Genomic DNA, 7,542 nt, shown 5'->3' with positions numbered 1-7,542 from the left:
TGCCCTTCAGCAGCTTGTGGATAATGGATTTTGCTGGCAGCAGCAGTGATTTTTAAAACCTTCAATGATCTTCCAAGCCCAAGTGAGAGAATGACTCACAGATGTATGTAACTGTGCACACACTCTCGTTCACACCAGGATCCCTGCTCTTTCCACACTACCTCAAGAAATCTCTCAGATTTTTTTGTCTCTCATTCCTCAAGATCCTCAGGTTGTCTCTGATAGCAGAGTGCCATGACAGGTATGTGCTTCAGCCCAGTGGGCACAACAACTGCCTCTAGAAAAACAACAGGGGAATCAACAGCTCCCCAGAATGGCCATCAGGCTGCTTGGGCCTCATGCCGATAGTTAAAAATCCATGTTTAATGTTTAGATTGGATATTAGGAAGAAATTCTTCACTGTGAGGGTGGTCAGACACTGGAACAGGTTGCCCAAGGAAGTTGTGGATGCCCCCTCCCTGGAAGTGTTGAAGGCCAGGTTGGATGAGGCTTTGAGCAACCTGGTCTAGTGGAAGGTGTCCCTGCTGATGGCAGGGGGGTTGGAACTGGATCATCTTTAAGGTCCCTTCCAACCCAAACCATTCTATGATTCTATGAATGGTTTCTCTGGCATCCGTGTAAGAGGAATTCTCTTGCAGTGCAAAGGAGGTTCCTACTGCTTCAATCCCAAGTCCTCGCTTCCTCTTGCATTAATCCTCCCCGTGGTCTCCTTGCTGCAGAGAAAACTTTAAAAGAAGCAAAAAAAAAAACCCATCTGCATCTGGCCTTGCGAATATTTCCAAGCAGACTTGGCTTCAAGGGAACAACTCCCCCAAGGAAAGCCCAGGAAACCTCACAGGCCCAAGATGAGGGCTGTGCCCAGCCTCTGAAATCACTCTGTTCAAATGAGGAACTCATTGCAACAGTCCTGCAGTTTCTGAAGGGAGAACTTGTTCCCATCCGTGCAAACAGAGACACCAGTGAATGCAGCTGTTCAGGATTAACAAAAGCCTGTAAACCACTGGGAAGAAACACTGGGACTTGGAAACAGTTTTGGGTCTGGTAACAAAAATGGGTAAGTTTTAAAGGGCAGAATCTGCTCAAATGGAGGTGCTGAGTGCCAGTGATTTTTCAGTGGGCACACTGAAATGGGTCCACACCGCATTACCAAGGGTTCCCCAAAATAGACACATCTGAAAAGCTTTCAGTCTCTGTACCAAGGTTGCAGAAGAATGAGTGCAAGGCTCCCACAGGCTGCCTTGCCTCCAGGAACACAGCTTGGATCATGGACCACTAGATGTCCACTATGGGAGGGAAAGGCAGACCCAAGTCATTCCACTCAGTCCAATGATGTGGATGAGGGGATCAAGTGCACCCTCAGTCAGTTTGCAGATGACACCAAGCTGGGCAGGAGCGTTGATCTGCTGGAGGGCAGGAAGGCTCTGCAGAGGGATCTGGACAGGCTGGATTGTTGGGCTGTGGTCAACTCTATGAGGTTCAAGAAGGCCAAGTACCAGGTCCTGTGCTTGGGTCACAACTACCCCATGCAACACCACAGGCTTGGGGAGGAGTGGCTGGAGAGCTGCCTTGCAGAAAAGGACCTGGGGGTGTTGGTCAACAATCAGTTGAATATGAGCCAGCAGAGCGCCCAGGTGGCCAAGGAGGCCAACAGCATCCTGGCCTGTATCAGAAATGGTGTGGCCAGCAGGAGTAGGGAAGTGATTGTGCCCCTGTACTCAGCACTGGTGAGGTTGCACCTCAAGTACTGTGTTCAGTTTTGGGTCCCCGACTACAAGAAGGACATGGAGTTGCTGGAGCATGTGCAAAGGACAACAAAGCTGGTGAAGGGTCTGGAGAACAAGTCTTAGGAGGAGCAGCTGAGGGAACTGGGGTTGTTGAGCCTGGAGAAAAGGAGGCTGAGGGGAGACCTTCTGGCTCTGTCCAAGTCTCTGAAAGGAGGGTGGAGAGAGGTGGGGGTGGGTCTGTTCAACCAAGGAACAAGACAAAAGAAAACTGTCTCAAGATGCACCAGGGGAGGTTTAGATTGGATATTAGGAAAAATTTCTTCACCCAAAGGGTTGTCAAGCACTGGAACAGGCTGCCCAGGGGAGTGGTGGAGTCACCATCCCTGGAGGGATTTAGAAGACACATAGATGTGGCACTTAGGGACATGGTTTAGCGATGGACTCAACCATGTCAGGTTTATGGTTGGACTCAATGATCTTATAGGCCTTTTCCAACCAAAATGATCCTATGAGAGTCCCCAATGCCCCTGAACTGTGAGGACACACCTCCCCTGCCACTCTGGCAGCCTCTAGCCTGGTTTAAACAAACCAGGGCTGCTCTAACTTGGTGTTAGCAATCTTAGAACAAAACCCCTGTGCAACCAGGCAGTAGGACTGTCACCCCACCTACCTATATGAAGTCAGCTCTGCACTCAGGGCAGATTTCCATCTGGACCCTGCACCTCTCCAGTGGACCAGGAATTCCTTTGCTGTTCCTGCAGGCTCAATAGGACACCACCACCAAGCCCTCCAGACCCAATCTCCAACAAGTCACTACCTGTCTACATACTCAGGTGCACAGAGACATCACAAAAAGAATCTCAACAGCAAAACACGTCATGTATGTGTAGTGATTTCTGAAAAAAATGTGGCACAAATGCTAGGAGATACCTTCCAGTTCAGCACGTCTGGAAGACTTTGAGGACTCAGGTACACACTGAGTAACAGCTTGTAAAATTCCATCTCTGTAGGCTTTTGGGCAGCAGTTGTACTACAGTACTCTGTGCTGAACCTGCACAGCTTAATGGGGGACCTCACGCTTTTCTGCAACCCTAGTGCCCACCTCCTGAGAAGGCTCCCTCAGTCAACACCTGCACAGAGTCAGAAGAAGTTGAGATGTGCACGCACCCCATGGACACACATCCATCTTGTCAGAAGCAACAATCTGTCTTTGCTCGTAAAGGCATGGGGAAGGGCAGTTAGAGGCAGGAAGAAAGTCTGGAGTCAGCCAGTACCCCAAGCTCAGGACTGCCTGGGTGCAGCACCCGGACCAAAGAGTCTCCCAGTGGCAATACCAGCAACCATGAGAAGTATCCCATTAATTTCCACAGAGCCACCAAGATGAAGGGAGTGGAGCATCTCCCTGCTGAGGAAAGGCTGAGGGAGCTGGGGCTCTTTAGCTTGGAGAAGAGGAGACTGAGGGGTGACCTCATTAATGTTTACAAATATGTAAAGTGTGAATGTCAGGAGGATGGAGCCAGGCTCTTCTCAGTGATGCCCAATGGTAGGACAAGGGGCAGTGGGTGTGAGCTGGAACACAGGAGGTTCTGCTTAAACTTGAGAAGAAACTTCTTTACAGTGAGGGTGACAGAGCCCTGGGACAGGCTGCCCAGGGAGGGTGGGGAGTCTCCTTCTCTGGAGACATTCAAACCCCGCCTGGACGCCTTCCTGTGTGATCTCATTGAGGTTCCTGCTCTGGCAGGGGGGTTGGACTGGATGATCTTTTGAGGTCCCTTCCAATCCCTGACATTCTGTGATTCTGTGGCTGGGATTCTTCTTAACACTCCTGGAGCACGCGGGATGACGAGTCTGGTGCAAAGTATTATATCCCTGTTGCAGCATCCTATGGAAGTGAAAGGCACAGAGACAAAGTAGAGGACACTCAGCATTTGGCTGAAGAACTCTTGGCCCTGTGCATAACCTGCCCTCCAAGAGATGAGGACCAGCCCTCAGCTCCTCTGTCTGCTGGCAATGCACACGCTGGCATTTGCTTACACCTTCCCTGATCCAGCCCCGCGTGGCTCACTCGCAGTGTAGCTGTTGAGAGAAATGAGCTTGGCCAAGCCTGTGCTACAAATAAATCCCCTGGCCAGTTTGCGCTCAGAAATATGACTCTGCACTTCTCCTTCATGAAAGGACTCGCTGTCTGGGCATGGAGAGGTCTGTGGTAGGAGCATGTACCAGATGAACGGATCATTAGAGACACACGGAGAAATCCCAGCACCGTTGTCAAAGCGCAGAGCGCTGTTGGCAAACACACAGCTCTCTCTTTGCCATGCTCTGACACAGAGTTTTGCCAAGTTTAAAGGTTTGGACCCTGAGACAAAGCTCCAGGCTTGTCTTGCACAGGAAAAAGCAGTTATGACAATTTAATTTTTTCCTCATTGCTTATGCATGTGAATCTCTTTCCACCCTGATGATCTGCAATGCTACCACCACCACCAGGAGTGGATGATAGAGAATAATACCTAAATCCAGTCCAGAGGAGGCCACAAGGATGATGCGAGGGCTGGAGCAGCTCTGCTGTGAGGACAGGATGAGAGAGTTGGGGCTGTTCAGCCTGGAGAAGAGAAGGCTCCAGGGAGACCTTCTAGCGGCCTCCCAGTACCTGAAGGGGCTCCAGGAAGGCTGGGGAGGGACTTTGGCCAAGGGCAGGGAGTGACAGAACAAGGGGTGATGGTTTGAAACTGGCAGAGGGGCGATGGGGATGAGGTGTGAGGAAGAAATTCTTTGGTGTGAGGGTGGTGAGACAGTGTCCCAGGTTGCCCAGAGAAGCTGTGGCTGCTCCTCCCTGGAAGTGTTGAAGGCCAGGTTGGATGAGGCTTTGAGCAACCTGGTCTAGTGGAAGGTGTCCCTGCTGATGGCAGGGGGTTGGAACTGGATGAGCTTTAAGATCCCTTCCAACCCAAACCAGTCTGTGATTCTATAAATCCAGTCAAGAAGGGTAATTCCTTCCTTACTCCCAGAGCAGTTCAATCTCAGGTACATGGGTGTGCTGCATCAGACTTACAGAAGAAGCCGACAAAGTCAGCAAGACTTTTTCAAAGGAATTCAACTTCAGGATGGCTCAAGAACAGTAGTTTCCAACTGTGATCAGCAAACATCTGTGAATCATTTCTAGTTTGTTTGTGAAAGGTAACTTTTAAAAAGACCCCTATCATACATAAGTCAAAGTTTGCCATGCAGACATCTGCATTCCCACAGGAAAAACGTGTTGGGTTTATGCTCAGCAGAGAGAAAACCATTCCCCTTTCACTTGAGCTAGAAGGATCAGTACCAATGCCCTCATCAGAATTAACGCCCCATCCAAAATTTTACTGCGTGATCCCCAGCACAAGCTCAGCAGGCAGCACAATAAGCCAACTGTGCACCTAGAAACTCACATCAATTTTGACAGTAACAATAACTTGAGTTTATCCTTGCAGTGTAAGATAACAGGATCAAGGCTGGCACGGGCACATAATAAACACACCAGCTTTCCTGGGAGGGCTGTGAATTACTGGGTGCCTGCAGGCAAAATGGGCAAGCATAAGGATGATAAAACCTCAGGTACTTACAACACTGAGTACAGACAGAGAGGAGTAGAAACAGAAGTAAGTTTCTTGACAGCTTCTGCTACAGCCTCTGCACAAGCAAGTCAGCATCCTTGGGATGGAAAGTGTTAACACAGAATCTGCTTTGAAAATACAGCCAGGAGTACAGCACGTAAAAGTCAACCATGGGCCTGTAAAATTCCTCACAAGGAGGAGAGTTGCTGTGTTTTTCATCTTGTACTTCACAAGGGATCCAGGCACTGGCCTAGATAACAAGCAAATCTGTAAGCAAGCTGGCCTTCCTCTGCTGCTGGAGCACCTCCTCTTCCACCGAGCCTTGGAGCTGTCCTAAGGCACAGCCAACTCCTGTGCTCCTGAAAGCACGACCTCTAAGAAGGGTCAGTCTCAGGTCTGCAGGCAAGTGAAATGTTACCCTCACCTTTACAGCCAGAAGACGTGTCAATTCAAGTCTTGATCTAGAGCACAGCACAAGGCGAGGCAAGGAAAAGGACTGATCTCTGTGAAGCCCGAAGCCAGCCTGTACACCAAGAGCACGAACAAGAACACATCAGTAGAAATCAGGAGAAAATCTGACCCAAGAGCCCACAGCTAGGACAAGAGCTTCAGATGCCATCTCACAGGCAAGTCACATCACAGCTGACATGGGAGCTGCGTTATTTATCCCATCTAACACTGCCATGTGCTGAGGCATGTTCTTAGCCACTCAGGTGCACGGCTGGTGGGATATGTCACAGCTCTCCAAGAAGTCACAGGGCTAATGCCTCTCTCCACCAAAGGAAAAGTTTCTGCTTTTTAAAGCATTTCTGAATCTGACCTTCAGTATCAAAAACAAGCAAAGAAAATTCAAAACACAACAGCAAGAATTAGCTGTGTACCAGATGCTCCTGGGAAGACTGAGGCACAAAATCCACCCAACACTATCTCCAGGTTCTTCCAAAGATATCCAAGGTGTTCCCAACAGCTGCTGCTGATGGGAGCGACATGAAGGAAGCTGAATACACAGCAGAAAAATTATCACAAAACGTATCCCAAGATGTTGCTGCTGCCGTATGGGAAGGAAATGAGAGGACATGATGGGTGCAGGCCAGGACAACCTGTCTTCAAGGCATGGTAACTGGCTTTACAGTCTGAATGAATATTATAAAGAATTTATGCAGGAACTTAAAGGTAAATAATTCAAATGTTCAACACGGCTCCAACAGTTAGTTACTGTCTCCAAATGATAAAATGGCAAATGGCTACAGAGCCTTCATCTCTGCACCAGAGAAGTCACCCAACCAGCCAGGTCATCACAGGAGAAGGTCTGGGAGTTGGGTTGTCTCTTTAGCTGCTGTTCAGTACCCATGTGTGGATAAGCCAGCATCTTACATTATATTGCACTCACCATTCAGGCTTCAGGGATTTACTCATGCCACCTTCATGGACTTCATTAATTCAGTTTCCAAGCACTTCAGTGACTCCAGGAAGCTCTGGATCATTGCCACATCACATCTTCACTGCACTGTTAAGCTAAGTTTGATATCTGGGGCCTGACTTTCCTTCTGTGTCCATCTTCCAAGCAGTTAGCAGATCCACATCTTCAACAGCTGCACTGACCTCGGTCTCCACCACCATCCAACCATGCAGAGATTATACAAGGGGCCAGCCAGGGATGCAGTTTATCCCACTAACACTCCACAAAGCACCCTAGTTAGTCACACGGTCAGGAATAAAAGATTTTTGCCCTTTCAGGGATTATCAGAGCTTCAGAGAGCGCCCTTGAAACACAACACAGCCAGGAACACACAAGTCATTTAACGTCCCGTGTTCTGGTATCAAGGAATCAGCAATAAAAAAGCAAAACCAAAGTGTTAAAGCTCGGTGATACAACAAGCCTTTCCCTCCCACAATAAACAACCCCCCCAAACTGTTTAATAGCCCAACCAATGCGTAATTTCTGTAAACCTACAAGATTGAGTTAATCATACATAGCATTTAACAACAGACTCAACATTTCCCTTGATCTATGGCAAATTAGCAGCAAACAGAGTGGGTTTCATTAGCACAGACTCATTTAGGTTGGAAAAGACCCTGGAGATCATTATCCTCTCACGAGCACAGGTTTCACTGGTCATAGAGCAGTTAATGCCAAATTCTGTTTTCACCAACATCAAGCTAAACCTTCCAGTCACCAGTAAGTTATTTTAGAGTCAGACTTTGCTGAAGCCAGCATGAGACTTGAGACT

Source organism: Antrostomus carolinensis, unplaced genomic scaffold (genome assembly GCF_000700745.2).
Source record: "Antrostomus carolinensis isolate BGI_N321 unplaced genomic scaffold, ASM70074v2 scaffold23741, whole genome shotgun sequence".
Lineage (NCBI taxonomy): Eukaryota > Metazoa > Chordata > Aves > Caprimulgiformes > Caprimulgidae > Antrostomus > Antrostomus carolinensis.
The sequence above is the reverse complement of the archived record's forward strand: the minus strand, read 5'-3'. Positions refer to the sequence as shown.